Source organism: Ictidomys tridecemlineatus, chromosome 3, assembly GCF_052094955.1.
Source record: "Ictidomys tridecemlineatus isolate mIctTri1 chromosome 3, mIctTri1.hap1, whole genome shotgun sequence".
Lineage (NCBI taxonomy): Eukaryota > Metazoa > Chordata > Mammalia > Rodentia > Sciuridae > Ictidomys > Ictidomys tridecemlineatus.
The window spans coordinates 195,745,687-195,764,858 of NC_135479.1; the positions used below are offsets into that span (position 1 = coordinate 195,745,687).

Sequence of the window (19,172 nt, forward strand, 5' to 3'; positions counted from 1 at the left end):
AAGAATTAAACCCCTCTTCTTTCTTTCACACAAATGGTACTGAAAGATAAATGTTATGATATTTATATAAAATTTGCCACCATTTTCTGGTTCCTGATGTTAACAATCCTTCATTGCTTTGTGAAAGATATTGAACAGTTGAACTATGCATATTACTATTCTTGCATAATATGAAAATATCTTTAAAAATATTATCAAAATAGTGCTTAGAAATATAATATTTTTATTTTTTAAATTTTCAAATGTTTAGCTTTTTATTTATTTGTTTATTCTTTGATACCAGAGATTGAGCCAAGGATCCCTTATCCACTGAGCCACATCCCCAGCCCATTTTTTATTTTTCATTTTTAGATAGCATCTTGTTAAATTGCTCAGGGCCTTGCTAAATTGCTAAAGCTGGCTTTGAACTTGTAATCTCCTGGCACAGCCTAGCAAGCCACTGGGATTACAGTAACATGCTACCATACTCTAACAAACAAATCTCTTTTAAACTAAGTACTCTTTTGTTTAGAATCCAAAGAATCGTAACTACATTAAATACATATAATTTCAAGAGGTCTTCAGATAAACTTCAAATACTTACAAAAGCATATCCACTTCCTTTACAAGTATTTCCAGATATCCTTTGTTATTTGAGGATAAAATTTTCTCCCTATTTTATTAAATTAACTGTCTCTAATTTATAATTATCAGTTTGTTATAAGTTTCATGGAAATTTACTTTAGTGGTAATTAATTTTATTTGTGATATTTCTATTAAAATACAATTTATGTACTATGGTTATCTAAAACTTCATTACTTTAAGAGCCCTATTTTAAAATACATGGAGTCTTCTTTAGGTATACATTCATATAAAAATCAGAAACCCTATCATTTTTATATATATATAATGTTATCTATATTTAATTTTAGTAGTGAAATGTATACAATAAAGCTTAAAACCAAACCGAAAATACTGTTATGATATGTAAAAGAGACATGAAGATCAAATAATCATATACAAATAAAAATTTAAGTTTTTACATTAAAGAGCTTTTTAAAAAATTAAATAAAACTCTGGTTCTTTCAAGGGAATGTGTGAGTTTGTGTGCCCAAATTGTTTAGTCATAGTCCCTGGCAAAAAAACAACAACAACAACAACAAAAACACTCGGTGTATATTTCCACCGATATTAATACCTCTTAACTATTTCTGAACCAAAGTTTCTTTAAATCATCCCTGCCTATGATTCTTATTGATCAATACATGTCATTATAAGTGAAAACACAGATACTGATGAATTATGAATGAAATTCATGGAAAGTTTCACAGAAATCGAAGTTTAATCCTGACTTTTTAATTTTGATACTTCATTTACCATGCCACTTATGTCTGAATTCAGTTTTTGCATATATAAAGATGGTTAATCCTAAGACATTCCTGGAAAGGTTTCTAAACATGAAATGAGATCATACATAAAAAAAATATTTCAAACACAAATCAAACGACTTAAAAGTTTTATTTCCTATTTTCTTTGGAGGTATCAAGGTTTTTTTTTTTTTTAAGAATTAGGTTTATCACATGATTGAATTCAAGTCTTTCACAAATGAAAAATATGATCATGTTAATTCTGTGTCATTGATTGCTCCCCCCAAAGAGACCAGGTAGATGCTTTAATTAGCATCTTTATAGGTCCTCTGTGAAGGAATGACATTCAGAAGAATAATAGTCTTCTGCCTGTACATATTTGTAGACTGTGTTCCCTTAACAAATTTATACAGTTTAATCTAAAACTATCTCTATCAACATTAAATCAGTTTTAAAATATGAAATTGTCTCACAAAATTCTAGGTCTTGCAACTTTTTATTTATTTATTTTGATATATATATTTTTTAATTTTTCACATGTGTAGAGTATATTTTGAAATAGTATACATACATAAAATAAGTTTACTATTTTCCAGTTATAATCCCATTATTGTGTTTGTACATGATGTGGAGTTACATTGGTCATATATTCATATATATGGATAGTAAAGATATGTCCAATTCATTCTACTGTCTTTTCTATTCCCATACTCCCTCCATTACCTTTATTCCCCTTTTTCTAGTCCAATGCACTTCTAATCTTCCCCTCCTTTAATGTAGGATACCGTCTACATATCAGAGAGAACAGTCTGCCTTTGGTTTTTTGAGACTGTTTTATTTCACTTAGCATGATATTCTCCAGTGCCATCCATCTACAGGCAAATACCATAATTTCATTCTTCTTTATGGCTGAATATATACACTACATTTTCTTTATCCATTCGTCTGTTGTAGGGCGCCTAGTTTGGTTCCATAGCTTGGCTATTATGAATTAAGCTGCAATAAACATTGAAGTGGCTGCTTCACTGTAATATGCTGATTTTAAGTCCTTTGGGTATAAACTGAGGAGCAGGATAACAAGGTCAAATGGTACCTCCATTCCAAGTTTTCTAAGTAATCTCCATATTGCTTTCCAATTTGTATTCCCAGCAGTGAATAAATGTACCTTTTCCCCTACATCCTCACCAACATTTATTGTTGCTTATATTCTTGATAATTGCCATTCTGACTGGGGGGAGATGTAATATCACTGTAGTTTTTACTTGCATTTCTCTAATTGCTAGATATGTTGAATATTTTTTCTTTTTTTTTTTGTTCACCATTTATATTTCTTCTTCTGTAAAGTGCCTGTTCAGTGTCTTAGCCCATTTATTAGTTGGATTATTTGTTTGAGTGTTAAGTTTTTTGAGGTCTATTTATATCCTGGAGAATAATGCTCTGTCTGAGATGCAGATAAAAATTTTCTCACATTCAGTAGACTCTCTGTTTACATTCTTGCCTGTTTCTTTGATGTGATGCAGAATTTCAGTTTGAAACTATTCTATTTATTGATTCTTGGTTGTACTTCTTGCACTTTAGGAGTCTTATTGAGGAAGTAATTTTTTAAACTGACATGATAGAGAGTTGGGCCTACTTTTTTCTGGTAGTAGGCACTGAGACTCTGGTCTAATGCCTAACTCCTTAATCCACTTTGAGTTGAATTTTCTGCAAGGTGAGAGATAGGGGTTCAATTTCTTTCTAATACATGTACATTTCCAGTTTTCCAGCATCATTTGTCAAAAGAGTATCTTATAGAACTATAAAATTCAATTAACATTTTAGACTTAACAGATACGTATAGAATATTTTATCCATCAAAAACTAAATATACTTTTTCTCAGTGAACATGGATCCATCTCTAAAATAGACCATATCCTAGTCCACCGAGCAACTCTTAGCACATACAAAAAAAACAGAGATAATATCTTGCATTTTATTAGATCATAATGGAATGAAATTAGAAATCAATGATAAAATAAAAAAAATAGAAAATGCTTTAACACCTGGAGACTAAGTAATACATTATTCAATGACCAGTGGATAGCTGAAAAATCAGGGATAAAATAAAAAAAAATAATTATAGCTAAATGAGAAAAGGGACACAACTTATCAGAATCTCTGGGAAACTATGAGCACCCTTCTAAAATGAAAGTTCATTGCATCAAGCACATTCTTTAAAAGAATAAAAAGTACCCATGTAAGTAACCCAACTTTTTATATCTTGAAGTCCTAGAAAAAGAAGAACAAATCAATAACAAAAGCAATATAAGACAGGAATTAATTAAAATCAGAGGTGAAATCAATAAAATTGAAACAAGAAAGAAATTTAAAAAATTGTAAAAACACTAAGTTCGTTCTTTGAAAAAGTACAATTTATTTACACATAGCCAAGCTAAGGAAGAGAATGAGAAAGAAATGTCAAATTATTCAAATTTGAGATTAAAAAGGAAATATCACCAAGGACACCACTGAAATATAGGATATCATCAGAAACAACTTTGAATAAAATAGAAAATCATGAAAACGTCAACAAATTTCTAGTTACATACATTACATACAACCTATTCAAATTAAACCAGGAAGACTATAGAACCTTCAAACAGATCAATCTCAAGCAATGAAATTGAAGATGCAATCAAAAGCCTACCAACAAAGAAAAGCCCAGGACCAGATGGATTCTCAGCAGAGTTCTACCAGACCTTCAAAGAAGAAGTTACAACAATCTTCCTCAAATTATTCTATGAAATAGAAAAGGAGGCAACTCTTCAAGTGCATTCTATGAAGCTAGTATCACCCTGATAACAAAACCAGATAAAGACACATCAAGGCAAAAATTTAAGACCAATATCCCTATTGAAAATAGATGCAAAAATTCTTAATAAAACACCAGCACATTGCATACAAAAACATATTCAAAAGATAGTGCATCATGATCAAGCAGAGTTCATTCTAGGGATGCAAGGTTCAACATATGGAAATCACTAAATAGAATTCATAACATCAATAGATGTTATGGTAGTAGGCACTTAAGGACAAGAATCACCTGATTATCTCAATTGATGCAGAAAAAGCATTTGATAAATGCTTTGAAAGTAAGCATACATTCTTACTCAAAACACTAGAGAAACTAGGGACAGTAGGAATGTACCTCAATATTTGAAAGCTGTATATGTTAAACCTAAAGCCAGCATCATTCTAATTGGAGAAAAATTGAAAGCATTCCCTCTATAAAACTATATCAGGACCAAGATGCCCTTTATCACTGCTCCTATTCAACATCATCCTTGAAACCCTAGCCAGAGCAATTAGGAAAAAGAAAGAAATTAAAGGGATATAAATAGGAAAAGAAGAGCTCAAACTATCCCAATTTGCAGATGATATGATTCTATATTTAGAAGACCCCCCAAAAAATCCACTAGAAAGCTTCCAGAACTCATAAATGAATTCATCAAAGTAGCAGAATATAAAATTCACACTGATAAATCAGTTGCATTCCTATACCAATGAAAGAGAAATCAGGAAAACTATCCCATTCACAATAGCCTCAAAAAAAAAAATTAAAAGTTTGGGAATCATTCTAACAAAAGAGGTTAAAGATCTCTACAATGAAAACTATAGACGACTAAAAGAAAAAATTAAAGAAGACTTTGGAAAATGGAAAGAATCCTATGTTGTTTGACAGGCAGAATTAATATTGTCCAAATGGCTATACTACCAAAAGTACTAAACAAACTTAATGCAATGCCTATTAAAACTCCCATGATCTTTTTCATAGAAGTAGAAAAAGCAGTCATGAAATTTATTTGGAAAAACAAGAGACCTAGAAGAGCCAAAACAATTCATGCAGGAAGCATCACAATACCAGAACTTAAATTATATACTACAGAGTTGTAGTAACAAAAACAACATGGTATTGGCACAGAAACAGACATGAAGACCAATGTAACAGATTAGAAGACAGATTCATACCCATAAAAATACACTCGTCTCATAGGATACAAAGGAACAACTCCTTTTAAAAGCTGACTGTGTCAGAAGTCTACATTTGGGTCTTGTGTTTTCCTCCTTGTGACTGACTTCCATCTCCACATTTCCAGTGAAGTACACATGAAGTACACTCTAGCTTCCCGACTCAAAAGAGGATAGAGTTTCACTCTCAATCATAAAGGCTGGTATTTTCTGTCTTATAAAACACAAAATCAGATTATAATATAGATTTCTTTTAACATCATCTTTCCTTTCTTTCACATCTTCTCTCAGTCTTTCAAATTTTCCTCTCTAGGAATTGTCACTTTCCCCCCTCCCTTTGGTCCCTTCCATATTACACAGAGAGAAATTCTAATTTGGGAATAGATGATTCTACTCTCTGGGAAGAACCCAAACAGGCCATTAAGGTAGAAAGAAACAGAACATACAATGCTCCCATAAGCGAGGCTGCTTAAAATGATTTATTCTTTATACATTTCTTAAAATATTATTTTATAACCACATGCTAAAAATGTTCTCTTCAAACACTTTTCTAGAAATATTTTTACTTGACAATTTTAGTGTTAAATGAAATAAAAAAGTTCTATGGGAGTAATTTTTGCTCTAGAGTACTTATACACTTGTAAACAGAACGGTAAGCAATTCTATGCATGTGAATAATGTGTTTAATATAACAATTATAAAGTGCTTATTATATTGTCTAATGGATGACATCTCCTTTGTATCATTTATCTACTCTTAGGATACAGAAGCTATAATTACCTTATTCCTGTTATATTTGTCCTACTAGTAAATTATAGTTCTACTTTCACTAGAAATCAATCCCACTCTACATTTAATAAGAACTACTTGAAATGTACTGTAATAAATTGTAACTCTTTTAAAGTGGCATTTCTCAAACCTCAGTCATTTGAAACTAGCTTCATCTCTTTTCTGTCTCCATGAATTACCTGTACTATTATATGTTCAATTTTTAAATTTAAATGGAATTATTTTTAATTTATTTTTAGTGTAACAAATCAACGAACTCAAAAGTATGATGTGCATGTCAGATATGTGTGTATGTCTATACATAAATTAATATGAAACTAAAATAAAATGTGTTTCAATATATTACCTAAACTCAAAAGTATGATGTGCATGTCAGATATGTGTGTATGTCTATACATAAATTAATATGAAACTAAAATAAAATGTGTTTTCAATATATTACCTAAATAAGATAAAATGTTCACAATGTTTGATTTAATTCCCTTAATGGTACACAGACACACTTTCAGAAAAACTACTTTCAGTTTAAACTTATATTGCATTAATATGATGTAGACAGTTTAAACTTATATTGCATTAATATGATGTAGATGTAGAATTTAACTATGAAATTTTGAGTGGTGCATATTTAAACATATAACTATGGGGACAAAACTCATTCTCCATCCTTCCATGGTGGGGCCCAGCATTTAACTTCAGTAAGTAAATATGCTTTGCTTCACTAATGGACACACACTTTATTCATAAATTATTTTGACTGAAACTCATTTTATTTCAGTTCTTAACATGAAATGGCCCTTTCAAAATGACACCAATAAACTGAATTAATAAAGCAGAGTAACAAACTTCAAAACCAACTTCTACATTTTTGGCTAAAGTAAAAATTGAAATACTAGACTGGTCTGAATTTAGATCACCTCAAAAATTTCTATAGGTATAGAATTTTTTCTGTTCTTTTATAATCTTTTGAAAAATGTATATTTCTGTATTTAAAAAAAGCTTTACTGACTCAACATTAACTTTAGTACTGAGTATGTTTTATTATTTCTTCAAATAAAGTGATATATTTGAATTGAAACTTAAGATTATTTTTTACAGTAGAAAGTCTTCGTTAACACTTAGTTTTGCATTTACATACAGACGTCTTAGTTATACCAAAGTGTTTCTATCTATTTTTATAATATAGACAGAGTGAGCAAAAATTTTATCTGTGAATTTAGACACTGTGATCTAGAAGATGTGTACTTAAAATACTTTTACAGACAAAATTCAAAAGGGATTTCTATCTATAACTAAAAGGGCAAATACTTAGGTAAAATAATTGAAAAAAAATGAGACAGTTAAAATTTATAAGCTATTAAATATATCAGCATATACATATATATTATCACACTGCATTCATTATCATAATATACTTTTATGCTCAAGGACATAATTATTTCTTATATACATGTATATACAAATGCTTTATTGCAATTTAATATTACTATTCATATAAGTGGGAAATCTCATATTTTAAAAATTATTTACTTAAACTACTTTATTTGAAGATAGAAGATTAGTAGGATGATATTTTCAACTCCCAAGAAAATTTCCACTGAAAAAAAAATCTTAGTTTTTTAATACTTAACATATGAAAGTTACATCAGCCATTTTTTTCTGTATCAATTTTGTGCATTCTTAAGCAAATGTGACTACTTGAGATAAGTTTCATAAAATGTAAGCAATGAAGAAAATCTTAAGATGATAGGAATCAATGTGACAAAAATTTTCTTTATTACTTGCCCCAAATAACTTAACAAAGCTCAAAAATAATATTGAGAGTTGTTACATTTAAATTTGCTACTTTAGCCACCACAAATACAGAAAAATAAAAATTTTCTGATTCATGGCAGATTCAATTTAGGAGGAGCAATGGAATCAAAGCAAATTCAAAATTAGCAAGATTTTCTTTATGAATATATAATTTTGAAATATACAACTTTCACATTAAAATATGACTTTTGAGTATGGAAATATACTTTCACATGGCCAATAATAGCTTTGGCATATTTCCCCAAGCTTTCACAGCCCCTGTTCAACTTGCTTGAATAACAGGTTTTTGTGTATGTGCATGTTGGAAGCTATGTCTACTCTCACCGGAATACCTTCTTTTAATTTGTTTCATGCTTCAAAAAATTGATTGTAATCTGGTTTGAAAAAAAAAAGTGATGGTATAATTAATGGCAGTGTCCTTACGGGAGAAGGGAATATTTTTAATATTCTTTTCTTCCTTAAGTCATTATCACCAAAATAAGATAAAATGTTCACAATGTTTGATTTAATAGAATCTGTAAAGATTCACAAATCTGCACTTTTTGAAAAAAGCTCAAGTAAAATTGGTAATTAAAATATGAAAATTATGATGGCATATTTGTATCACTATCTTTACTAATGAATGACAGTTAAGCAAAATAAGTCAAACTCAGAAAGTTAAGGGCCCTGTGTTTTCTTTCATATGCAGAACCTGAAGAGGAAAAAGGAAAACAATGGTGCATTTCCTAAAAATCAAAGGGAGATTAGTAGAGGAAGGAACCAAGGGTTGTGAGGTAGGGAAGGTGAAAATGCTGGGGAGTGATACTGGCTACATGATATTGTTATATTGTGGGCATGTGTGAATAAGTAACAAAAAAATTACATCAAATATGTACAACTATAGTGCACCAATAAAAAATGAAGAAAAAATAAAGTGAAAAATAGTTTCAGGAAAATGAAGAATAAAGAACAGTATATATGTATGTTCTATTTATCATTAAAAATACTATCTACTTCTAGGCCAATATCAAACACATGTGTTTTATTATATTCTTGAGGAGTATTTGTATCACTTTACTGATTGCTACTGGTGTCTTTTTTGATGCAGTCATTGGTAATTTTTAGAGGCTGATTTTGTGAATAATAAAATAGAGAATAAAGTGGAAAGAAACAAGAAAGCCAAAAAGATTAAGGAGAGAATATTAATGCAAAAAAGAAGATAAACAAAAATATTTCAGAAATCTGCAAACTCAATACAATCCCAATCAAAATACCAATGACATGGCTGGGGATGTGGCTCAAGCGGTAGCGCGCTCGCCTGGCATGCGTGCGGCCCGGGTTCGATCCTCAGCACCACATACCAACAAAGATGTTGTGTCTGCCGAGAACTAAAAAAAATAAATAAATAAATATTAAAAATCTTCTCTCTCTCTCTCTCTCTCTCTCTCTCTCTCTCTCTCTCTCTCTCTCTCTCTCTCTCTCCTCTCTCACTCTCTCTTTAAAAAAAAAAAATACCAATGACATTCTTCACAAAACCAGAAAAAACAGTCTTAAAAATTCATAAGAAAGAACAAAAACCTAGAAGATCCAAAGCAATCCTGAGGAGGAAGAGCAGTCAATCCTGAGGACATCAAAATACCTGACCTCAATTTATACAACAGAGTTATGCAGCATGGTGTTAGCATAAAACAAACATAATGACCAATGGAATACAGTAGAATTCATAGAAATTAATCCACATGGATAAAATCAGCTGATCCTTGACAAAGATGCCAAAACCTTCAGAAAAGAGGCTTTTTAATAAAAGGTGCTGGGAAAACTGAATATCTGAATATCTATATGTAGGAGAATGAAATTAGATTCCTATGCCTCATCCTGGAAAAAATATCAACTCAAACTTGTTCAAAGACCTAGGAAATAAATCAGAAACACTGTAACTACCTAAAGAAAAATAGGATCAACACTCCAACATATTGGTGGAGGCATCTACTTCTTTAATAGGACACCTAAAGCTCAAGAAATAAAACAAAGAATCAGTAAATGGATGGCATTAAATTAAAAAAAAACACTTCTACATATTAAAGGAAAGTATTAAGAGTGTGATAAGAAGAGCGAGCATATATAAAGGGACAAAATCTTTGTCAGCTAGTTTTCAAATAGGGAATTGAAATCCGGGATATATATAGATCTTAAAGCACACATCCCCCCAAAAAATAAGGAAAGAAAATAATGAAAACCCAAATATCCAATCAATCATAATAAAATAAATCATCTAAACAGACATTTCTCAAAAAGAAATACAAATGGCCAAGAAACATATAAGAATGTTCAATAACTTCATCTATCAAGAAAACAAAAATCAAAACTTCACTGAGATTTCATCTTACTTCAGTTAGTATGGCAATCATCAAGAATACAAATAACAATAATCATGGTAATAATGTAGGGAAAATCATACTCTTATAGATTTTGTGGGAGACTGCAACGTAGTACAACCATTTTGAAAAGTAATAAGGAGTGTCCTAAAAGTTTAAGAATGGAGCAACCATGTGACCCAGCTATCCCTCTCTTTGGTATTCATCCAAAAGAACTAAAAAGAGCATACTACAGTGATGCATGCATAGCAATGTGTAGAGCAGAGTAAATCACAACTACCAAGTAATGGAAACAGCCTAGGTGTCCATCAATAGGAGAAGAGATAAATAAAATGTGGTATTTATAGATGATAGAGTTTTAATCAGGCATAAACTTAGAAGAGTGAAGTTATACCATTTGCTGGGAAATGGATAGAACTGGAGAATATCATGCTAAATGAAATAAGATTCAAAGAGACAAGTGGAATATTTTCTCTCAAATGTGTGGATGTACCATGTCTGTACATGACAACCTTGTGAACAGCTGTATATACATAGACCCACATGAACTTTATTCCCTGAGATGTGAGATCTGACTGAATATTACTCTTTAGATCTGATATGCTGAATTTTTGATAGGGATTAAAGAGCATTTGGGGATGATAGTTCACAATGAATAAATAGAAGAGAAGAACTCAGAGTCTCCAAACACAAAGTAATAAAGAACTGTAAATATCAATTGCTCTGATTTGAGCAATACATATTGCACACATGTATTGCATTAATATACTCTACCACATAAATGCACAGTTATATGTTAATCCAGTTTTAAATCAATTTAAGGAGAAAAATGAGCTATACTTTCAAAATAATCAGATATGATACTTATGTGTATGCTCTGTAGATATCCTCAGTGTAGGAGTTTACTCTTACTGCCATTATAAACACACATATTGCACACACTGCTATAACTATAATATTATATGAAGGAAGTTAATTCAAATATCCCATGGCTTTCTACTAATGTTATCTTTGGAATTCCAAATTTACATATTAGGACTTAATTAATTACTTGTTCATATCAATTGCAACATCAATTTATCTTCTCCATGACCTGAGGTAAATTGCTGTATTTTTGAGGCTCATGGTTTACAAGTTCTCTACAATTTCTAATATTTACTTGTCCAGTAAGTCTCCCAATTTTTTCAGTAAACATAAGCTACAAGATATAAATTCATAAAATTTAAATATTTATTAGTTTTTCAGTTCATGATCTTCTAATCACAGTGTTTTTTCTAGTTTTCTTATTCTACTTAGCTTTTCCATGTAACTCAACAAGTATGAAAAGTAAGATTATGTTAGTACTTTTTTAAATTGGAAAAAAAGAGTCAATTTCTGACTGTAGAGAAGAATGCTAAAGAGCATACCAACAACTCCTGGCACCTGTAGATTTTAACACATGTATTTTTTTTCTTTCCAGAGATAATGGGCTTTTCTGAAGGATTTTTTTTTATTTGAATGACATTTTTAAGATCTACCTAATGCATTTTTTTTTCTCATGCTAGTACTCTGAGAGCAATAATATAGGTCCCTGCTGGGCAATAGGCAAAATGGATACCTCTGTTCCCCATCTGATGTAGGTGGTAGAATATAATTAGCTGTGCTGGAAATCTTCCTTGATGCTTCTGAGCTTGCTGAGAGGTGGGGTTTCGATCATTTACAGCTTCCAGGAATCTTTTCCAGCCCACAGTTTGAATAAAGATTATCAAAGAAGTCTAGTCATACATTAAACACATCCTATTTTTGACAGAATTTGATGAAATATTTTAAAAATGAAAATGGCATTGTTCTTTTCTGAAAACATCATTTACTAAAGCATTATTTTGAAATCTGTTGTAAGAATTTTCATTTTTAAAAAACTGTTATCTAGCTTTTAAGATAGTATGATAGTGTTTTAGAATTATACAATAATTGCTTTGGGGAAAATGTTATTGATATAAGGAAAGCAATTTTAATATGGATCCACAACAGAAAATATATTATTTTTCTTTTTTAATATAGTCCTACATACAGAATTGTGTTGGTATTCTGCTTAAGAAGTAATCTACTCCTACTATTTAAGAAAATATAAAATATTCCAGCTAAAATTAATATTAACAGAATTAACAAAATTAGGAATTATTCAGTAAAAGTAACTTTGAATTAGATATGTGTTATTTTAGTGAGTAATGTCAGCTAAACTTAAGCAGTAAAGTGAAATAAATTTTAAACTAATGCATGTATAGCAATGTAGACATTTGGGTACAAAAATAAGTTTGAATAATATGCCATATAAGTAAATACATAATACCTATGAAAATATTTGAGTAAGTATTTGTAAAAAATTATTGCAGCAAAACAATACATTTTGATGAACTCCATTGTCAAGGTTACGCATGCAAAAAAAATATATGCATAGAATTAACATGACAATTAAGGAATAAAATTGAAATTATTGCAGTGATAATTACCCTAAATAGTAATTATCATATATTCATTGCTTTTGACTTGCCTTATCATACAAAAAACTTAAATAAGATATATTAAGCAAGATCTTCAGTTATTCAGTTAGCCTTTTATTTTGTAGCTCATCCTTATTTAGGAAAAATCAACTCTTCCAGGAAAATCTTTGTGGTTATAATGTTATATTATTGTGACCAACACTATGAGATCATCATTGCTTCATTTTTGTGATCTAAAGATATTGTTATCTATCATACTTTCTAGGTTTTCCATTCTTGGGTGTCAGATGTTTTCATTTGAATATTTCATGTACATCTATATGTAAGCATACATATTTTATAGCCTATCATATAGACAGAAACAATATAATTCTAATATTTATGGATACTACTATTTTTTCCTGACCTCTATCATCCACCTTGCTTATTTCTTTTAATTCTTGGGTCATTGTCTGTTGTAATAATAACACCTCATATACATTCCTCAATATTTTTTGTTTTCCAAGTTATGGTTAAATTTAGCTTCCTGCTCATTTTTCAGGTAAAATAGCACAGCTGAATTTACCAGGAGAAAAACCCATCGTCATTCTTAATGGTCTCTTTAACATTGTGACCCGTAACTTACTGTTATTTGTACTGCCTGTCATCCTACTCTTTCTTGGCTTCTTTTCTTTTCTTTTTTATTAAATTTTATTCTTTTACTAGCATGTATTAATTTAATTTATTAATGGAATACAGTGTGAGACTTGAACATATGTTTATAGCAAGCACTGATCAAATCAAGATAATTAGGAATTCTCTTTTATAATCACTTACTTATGTTTGAAGCATTTGAGTTCCTCTCTTGTAGATGTTCATAAACTATATAGTAAATTTTCATAAATATAGTTGAACACCAACACTTATTCTTTCTTTGTAATTCGGGTTTGTACCTGTTATCTAACCTCTTCATCCCTCTTCCTCTCCTCCACCCTCTTTATCCTGTAGTAAAAACTATGGCACATTTAAGGCAAGATTTTTCAGTTTCCATATGTTAGACAGAATATGAGGTATTTGTGTTTGTCTGGCTTTATTTCACTTAAAATTATTTCCTCTGGCTCTATCCAGTTTATTACAAATGTCAGAATTTCATTCATCTTTACAGCTGAATATTCCATTGTGAATTTATGCCATATTTTTTATTCATTTATTTGTAAATGCACAATGATTTCATATCATAATAAATATGAATAATGTAACAATAAACATGGTAGGTTACATATCTCCTTGGTTTTATGGTTCTTCTTCCTTTGGATATACAATCAGAAGTGAAACATTTGGATCATAATGTATGTCTATTTTTAATTTTTTGAGAAATTTAATACTATTGTCTAAAGTGGCTATACTAATTTACATTACTAACAACAGTGTACACTAATGGGTTTTTTCCACATTCTTTCAAGTATTTGTTAATTTTTTTTTAAATTTTGTAATGGTCATGCTAACTGTGGTAAATATTCTCCAAAACACAGGAAATAAAAGCAAAGATAGATGAATGGGGTTATATCAAACTAAAAACTTTCTACAAAGGAAACATTCAAAAGAGTAAAGAGATGACATACAGAATGGAAGAAAATATTACTAACTACTTATCAGCACAGGGTTAATAGCCAGAATACACAAAGAACTAAAATAACTTAGTAACAAAAGAAGTAATATAATTAAACATGGGCAAATGGTTTGAATAGGCATATATCAAAAAGAGAATATCAATTGTTAACATGTATGTGTTAAATGCTCAACACTATTAACTGCTTAAGTTACCTTTGTGTTGTTGTGACCAATATTACTGATAAGACCAACACAGAGGATGAAAAGTTTATTTTGGCTCATGGTTCCAGAAGATAAGTCCATGGTCAACTTACTTCACAGCTCCAAAGGTGAGGTATAACATAATGGCAGAGAGTCATGCTGAAGGAAAACTGCTGAGAACATGGCAAAAAGGAAGCAGATGGAGAAAGAGCTCCATTTAACAGGGGAAAAACATAAACCCCAAAGGCATAATCCTAGTGACCTACTTCTTCCAGCCACACCCCACCTGCCTATAGTTACCACCCAGTCAATCTATACCAGGGGATTAACCCACTGATTTACAATCTAATCATTTAATCTCTGAACATTCTTGCATTGCCTCATACATGATGTTTTGGGGGATACTTTATATCTAAACTGTAACATTAGCCATCAGGGAAATGCAAATCCTGATCCAATTTTTGGGCAAAAGTTTTATAAACTACTTCATATAATTTCCTCTATGCTTAAATTTACAAACTTCCTCTATTCCCCAAAGGCCCAGCTAATAACTCACTTCCTCTTTTACTAATTAACTAGAAAGCAATCAGTAAAAAGCTTGACTAAACCAAGACTTTTATATCTGTACTCATATGGTGGCTGAACCTATATATCACAAAGATCTCTTTGTGTTTTTATGTAGATATTACATTTCATCCTCTGTAATATATCATAAATATCATCAGTACAAAAATTCATCTCTTAATCCCCAATACTTTTTGTACTACCTACCTCATTGTTCATTCCCATCAACATTGAAAAAAATGTTCTTATTTCTCTCAGTAAACATACACATGTCCTTCGTACTCCTGTGTATTTTTATGTGTGTATATACATGGAGGCCAAAAACAGATACCAAAGTCTGATATTACTCCTCTTTACAGCAAACTCCCTTGAAAATGTTGAATATTACTCTCTTTAGTTTTTTTCCAATTATTTCTTAAATGCATTCCAATTAGACTTTGACCTCATCACTCCACAGAAACTCTCTGGCAAGTTTACCAACAATCTTCACTTTATTAAACCTAATGGTAAATTATTGGTGCTTATCTTTTTTTCTGGTCTGCAGCAGCAATGACCCAGTTATGTCCTCTATGAAGCATGTTATTTGGTTTCGAGTACACACACCTGGATTTTTTCTACTATACTGTTCATGCCTATAAATCACTTTTTATCATTCTTATTAAACTCTAAATAACCAAAGGACCTAGTTTGGAGTTCATTCTTGGATTTCTCTATCTGTGCTCACTTCCTTGGGCTTCTTGTCTAGTGTCCTGACTGAATTGATTTTGGAAGCTACGAATTTTGGTAATGGGCCTTCTCTCCACTGAACTTCAGTCCTCTCTGTCCAACCAAACATCTTTGTTTGGACAATAAGTAAATATCTCAAAGTTTTAAATGTCCAGAAGAGCTTTGTACAGTTTCTCATCCACTCACTTATCCTTTAATCTTTAGCACCCTAATCTCATTAAATAATGACTATTTTAAAAGAATATAACTCACAGAATATATTCTATCTAGAAAGTTTCTATATACTCATATGTGATTCAAAATTAGTTGGCAACCTGCATGGCATTCTGCTTACTCACATTCTACCATAAAAATCAAATTTATTTTAACTAAATGAAATTTAACACTTCCTCCACCAATCCATGCATGTTGTAATTTTTTGAATGCCATATATACTTTTCTCATCCAGAACACTGAGTACACATTTAGTCACGAGTGCAATTAAAACTTTCTCAAAATTTGGATGTAATTACTATAGTTTCTAATTATGTTTTGAGTGGCCAAGATTCTTTAAAATGTAAAACTGAAATCAATATGAAAAGCAACTGATTTTAACCAGTATTATTAGTTCTGAATATCTTCAGATTGATTAATAGGTTCTTCAGTAAGTTAAGGATAATGTGCAGTCCAGTTATTTAACTTCTAAAGTGAAAAAATATTGTAACTGTACATGAAATGCCATAGTTGTTTAAACATATATTTGCGTTTAATTTCAATGTTCACCACACCCAGGAATGTTATGAACTCTGATAATATTCATTTATTTGTTTGTTTTTTGAACTCTGATAACATTGAAGTTATAGAATATCCATATACCCATTGATAATGAAAAAGTAAATATAATCTGATGCTTTACAAATTAATAATTTATCTATAAATTGAAAGCTCCTTTAAGGACAAATGATAACTCTCATACAAAATTTGAGAAAAGCAGGAGATTAACAGACACTAGAACTGCAGGATTTTGTTGTACACAATACAAGAGAAGATGTTGGGGGTTCATTGTGTCTTTACTCACATCTTCCGGAATTATAGGAAATGTTTCTAACTTGCTGTTTTGGACAGCACTGTGATAGCACATGACATACTTTTACCACCAAGTAGTATACTTTTTAATATCCTCTTACAAAATTTTCAGCAGTATGCCATGTCATCTAATTACTCAAATCCTTCTTATGTCTGCATAAACCAACACATAATTAGAAGCTTGATGAGGACTGTTTCTCATGATTGTATGTCTTGTAGCAAAGCTAGTAATAATTTTCCAGATTATGTAAGTTTCATGGGTCTCTAGAGTCCATGTCATCAGACTTTTAATGATAATGTTCATAATTCATTTTTATCATCTAGTGATTGATAAAACTTCCTGTAAAGATTCATCACAAACTCTCTGGTCTATAATTCTGAGCTGCTTTCTTCTGCCATATCTTTCTGCCATGATCTTCTTCCTCTCCTCTGACCCAGAGCAATGGAGTTGTTGGTCTATGGACAGAGACCTCTGAAACCCTTAGCACCAAATAAGCTTTTCCGCCTTTACATTGTTCTTGTCAGATGTTTAGTTCACCATAGTGAAAATGCTATGTGTTTGTGTGTATGTAATACATTTTATTTATCCATTAAGTAGTTGATGGACTTGTAAATTGTTTTCATTTATTGGCTAATTTTAAGAGTGATGCAGTAAATATGGGAATAGAGATGTCTCTCCGCCATACTGATTTCTCTTACTTTGTATGTGTTTCCAGTTTGGGGGTTGTTGGTTCAAAGTGTACTTCTGGTTTTAATTTTTGAAGAGCTTCCATATTGTTTTTCATTTTTCATTATGGCTGTACTAATTTACATTTCCACTGATAAAATACAAATGTTCCCTTTTCTAGACATCTTCCCCAGCAGTTGCTTTCTTTAGTAATTTGATAATAGCCATGCTTACTAGAATGAGGTAATGACTTGTGGTTTTGACTTTCATTTCCCTGGTGATTCATAATGTTGAGAATTTTTTCATAAATCTGTTTGCCATTTGTATGTCTTCTTTCAAACCTGTATATTTGGTCCTAACACCCATTTTTTTTAACTGAGTCATTTTTTTTCTTTTCCTGTTGAATGTTGTGAGTGAAATGACAATCTACAGAAAGTGAGAAAATATTTGCAAACTAACTTAATAATTCTTTATGAAGAGTCATTTACTTTATTTATTTATTTATTTATTTATTTTTTATTGTTGGTCGTTCAAAACCTTACACAGTTCTTAATACATCATATTTCACAGTTTGATTCAAGCGGGTTATAAACTCCCAACTTTACCCCATATACAGATTGCTGTATCACATCAGTTACCCTTCCATTGATTGACATATTGCCTTTCTAGTGTCTGATGTATTCTGCTGTCAGTCCTATTCTCTACTATCCCCCCTCCCCTCCCCTCCCCTCCCCTTTTCTCTCTCTACCCCTTCTACTGTAAATCATTTCTTCCATTTGTATTATCTTGTCTTACCCCTCCATTACATAGTTCTTGATATATCATATTTCACATTTTGATTCAAGTGGGTTATGCACTCCCATTTTACCCCTTATACAGCTTGAAGAATCACATAAGTTACACTTCCATTGCTTTACATATTGCCATCCTAGTGTCTGTTGTATTCTGCTGCCTTTCCTATCCTCTACTATCCCCCCTCCCCTCCCCTCCCCTCCCCTCTTCTCTCTCTACCCCCCCTACTGTAATTCATTCCTCCCCCTTGTATTATTTTTCCCTTTCCCCTCACTTCCTCTTGTATGTAATTTTGTATAACCCTGAGGGTCTCGTTCCATTTCCATGCAATTTCCCTTCTCTCTCCCTTTCTCTCCCACCTCTCAACCCTGTTTAATGATGGTCTTCTCATGCTCTTCTTCCCTAGTCTGTTCTTAATTACTCTCCTTATATCAAAGAATACATTTGGCATTTGTTTTTTAGGGCTTGGCTAGCTTCGCTTAGCATAATCTGCTCTAATGCCATCCATTTCCCTCCAAATTCTATGATTTTGTCATTTCTTAATGCAGAGTAATACTCCATTGTGTATAAATGCCACATTTTTTTTATCCATTCTTCTATTGAAGGGCATCTAGGTTGGTTCCACAGTCTTGCTATTGTGAATTGTGCTGCTATGAGTCATTTACTTTAAAGAAAAAAAAACTGAAACCAAACTCACAATCTCAAAGCAGCACATCTATTTGTTATCTATAGTTTTAATTTTTAAGTACTCATTTCCTTTACATATATGGAGAT

The 19,172-nt window shown here is 31.1% G+C and overlaps 1 protein-coding gene across 2 annotated transcripts in view; it reads left to right on the forward strand.

The window, feature by feature from the left end:
* Ncam2 (neural cell adhesion molecule 2) overlaps positions 1-19,172 on the forward strand; it is a 477,943-nt gene that overhangs the window by 291,428 nt on the left and 167,343 nt on the right. The gene's annotated exons all lie outside the window — the stretch shown is intronic.